General features: G+C 38.1%; 1 protein-coding gene across 1 annotated transcript in view; it reads left to right on the top strand.

Annotated features, from left to right (window-relative positions):
• Nucleotides 1-3,488, top strand: part of TRIM39 (tripartite motif containing 39) — a 19,301-nt gene that overhangs the window by 6,774 nt on the left and 9,039 nt on the right.

The raw sequence follows: 3,488 nt of genomic DNA, 5'->3' as shown, positions 1-3,488 counted from the left end.
GAGTTCGTGCCTCTTGGTCTCCTTTTTTTGTTAAAGCAGCAAAGGAGGCTTTCTGCTGAGAAGGCAGGGATGGGAGTTTCTTAGAGGACTTGAAGAGAGGAGAATGTGGAAGATTCACTGGGGAGAAAGGGAAAAGGAGCTGACCAAGAGTCTCAGAAGAACTATCCAATGACATTAGGACCACATTCTTAAAACTCAAGTAAGCTTAAGTATGCTAGATGATGTTGGTCCTGGAATGTTCTTCCCCTCCCCATCCTCCACCGTAGGATCCTATTCATCTCTCAGACGGGATGAAAGCCACTTCCTATGCAGCCTTTCCTGACACTTCAGAAATTAACGTTCTTAATTTTCATACAATTTTGCACCTCTTTTATAGCATTGCCTTATTTTTACCATGGTATTTTGGTGTCTTGTCTTTCTTCTGTTGAACAGTGAACAATTATCATTTGTAGCAAAAATAACTAGAATTGATTCCTATGCATTAATTCATTAGATATCCATGACATTCCGGATTTATAGGGTTGTTAGGGTCTTGAAGTTCAGGCCAAATTGGGATAAGTGAGACATAGAGAAGCTACGAGAAAGAGATAGAAGGAACTCCTGAGGCCATCTTTAGTAAGATGTAGGAGTAAACTTAGATACTCTTTAAGGTAGGTATTATTACCTTCAGCTTACACAGAAGGAAATGGACCTTGAGTAAGTGACTAGTCCAAGATCATGAAGCCAGTAAGTGGCAAAACCAGGAATGCTAGTTCTTCGTGAATCAGTAAATATTTGTTAAGCTCCTGGTTTAGGCCAAACCCTGTATTTGACACTGGGGAACAATGATGAGCCAAAACACAGTTCCTGCCCTCCTTGAGCTTAAAGTTAAGTGGAGAAAATTAGTTATGGCACAAAATGCACAGGTGCAAGTTCATAAGAAGACAACATAGAAATTTGGCCTCCTTAAAGGTTTCCCAAAGAAGTGATGAGCTTTTAAGAGTTGACGTAGGGATCACCAGAAGCTAAATACAAGTTTTGATTCATAGAAACATGAATTTTTAAATGAATGACAACATTTCATCAGAAAGCAAGTATTATTACCTTAGTGCCTTACACATTTTAGCAAAGTAAGCATTTGAAATTTTTAAAATTTGAACCAATTTTGGTTACAAATGTGAACTTTTAGTTTTTTGTTCTTTTAGAGGCCTTCTGAGAAATCTAAAAATATGAAAATGGTGCTTATCGCTAGTCATTAGCTTTCTTCTTCATGTTGGTCACCTTCTTGAAGGTAAAGAATAGAGATGGAAATATACTTTTTTAAAACCTTCTAAATGCTTAAACAGAAATGTCATGTGTTTTTTAAAATTGTAAATTGTCATGTCAGTGATCTCCAAAACTACCACCAACATTCCTCTTGTGACCATTTGAATTCTCCCTCCTTCTCCCTCATCAGACTCAATGCCCCTTTTAGAAATAATTTGTAAGTATGCTGAACTGAAAATTGCAGGTAAAATAACCTATGTGCATAATTTTAAATTTTAAAGAGTCTATCATGTCCAAATATAATGAAACATAATTGATGATAAAATGTAGTATGTAATATTTGGGCATGACTACCCTGAAAGACTTTAAAGTGTAGCTGGTTATATGCTTGCATCTATATGTGTCATTATCAGCAACACATAAATACAAATTCAGACTGAGATGGATGTGTGCCAATGTGATTGAAACACTAAGTAGCTTAGCTCTTGGTGATATGATTTTTCATAATAATAACTTTTGGTAAAGTTCTAAGTATAACAGAATATAATCTTGTGTTTTATTTAGCTATTGCTGAAAAATTTATGTATAGTAAAACCATGTAAGAATTACTCTGTGTTTATACTACATAAAATAGTATTCAAGCCCAGGCCTATGTTTTTGAATACCCAGCAGAACATTAGAAAATGTTGCAGGTCAGTTCACTATGCTGGATTGTCATTGGAGGAGTGCTAGCGTCATTGTCAGGAGCTTCCCCAACTATGCAAAACAAGATGTGCCCATTTCCAGAATATCCTCAGAGGGTGATAACACCTTCATTAAGAACCACTGCCCTAAAATATAGAGTGAAAAAAAGAGAAGAGATTACTGGTTTATAAGAGGAAGAGCCTTTTTGCTTCCTATTTATCACAGTCATGAATGTTAAACTTGCACCCCTACCTAAACAAACACACATGCATACACACACACACACACACACACACACACACACACATATAGGGTGTGTTTTATTGAGGGCAAATGTGAGAATATGTTTTGTTCAGATGTACACTGAGAAGGCAGTGATGGAAAGTGAAGCAGCAAGTAGCCCTAAACTAGAAGAGCTAGTCAGCTTCTGCCAGGAACTAGCTTGAATCCACAAATGCCACGCTTGTCAGGCCCATTCTGGCTTTGCGTCCCCACCCACTCTTCACCCTCAGGCCTGCCTTTCGTTCCCTATCCACTTCCTTCTAGAGTCCCAGTCTCTGCTTCTCACTTTGCTTCACCATCAATCACATGATGCTTGGGGAATTCTTTCTTTAGGGAGATCACTATTTGTTGTAGTGTAGATGCAGAAGAGAGAATGTACTGATAATTCTCAGAAAGTGTTATGGCTGGTGTTTGAATCCTATATTACCAAATTTCAGGAATGTTAGAGGCTCAAGTCTATGTGCTGGCTTAAAGAAAGCATGTTTCAAATTTCAAGAAACTAAATTACTAACAAACTTCTGTAACCTGTTCCTGGGGTAGGAATTGCCAATTCTCTGAAGTGACTTGAAACAATTTAACAAGTTCAACCCTGAAATCTACATAGGTATATTTTATAATAACCCATAGAATTCTTACTGATTCTTGTATTTTCACAGTTCTCTGGTTTTTATCTGGTGGATGTGTTGCAATATGCAAAAGATGACAATCTTATTTTTAACTTTTTAGTATTTGTACTTTCCTTTTCGTTTCGTTGTTTTTCATGTTTGTTTTGAGACAGAATCTCACCCAGGCTGGAGTGCAGTAGTAATCACAGCACACTAACTCAAACTCCAGGGTTCCAGCCATCCATCCTCTTGTCTCAGCTTTTTGAGTAGCTAGGACTGCAGATGTGCATTGCCACGCCCGACTAATTTTTTTTTTTCTTTTTAGTTGAAACAAAGTCTCACTATGTTTTCTAGGTTGGTCTTGGACTCTTGGCCTCAAGTGATCCCCTCACCTGGGCCTCCTAAGCACTAAGTTTACAGGCATGAGCCACCATGCTCAGCCTGTACTTTCCTTTTCTCGACCGATTGAATTAACTAGAACTTTACAGTTGATAATAACACAGATATCTCTGATATCTGTAATAGTGCATGTCATCATATTATTGAGTTTTTTATCTTAAGTTAAAAAATATATATATGGCCGGGCGCGGTGGCTCAAGCCTGTAATCCCAGCACTTTGGGAGGCCGAGACGGGCGGATCACGAGGTCAGGAGATCGAGACCATCCCGGCTA

Source organism: Mandrillus leucophaeus, unplaced genomic scaffold (genome assembly GCF_000951045.1).
Source record: "Mandrillus leucophaeus isolate KB7577 unplaced genomic scaffold, Mleu.le_1.0 Scaffold660, whole genome shotgun sequence".
NCBI lineage: Eukaryota > Metazoa > Chordata > Mammalia > Primates > Cercopithecidae > Mandrillus > Mandrillus leucophaeus.
Note: the sequence above shows the minus strand (reverse complement) of the source record. Positions and strands in the feature narration are given on the sequence as shown.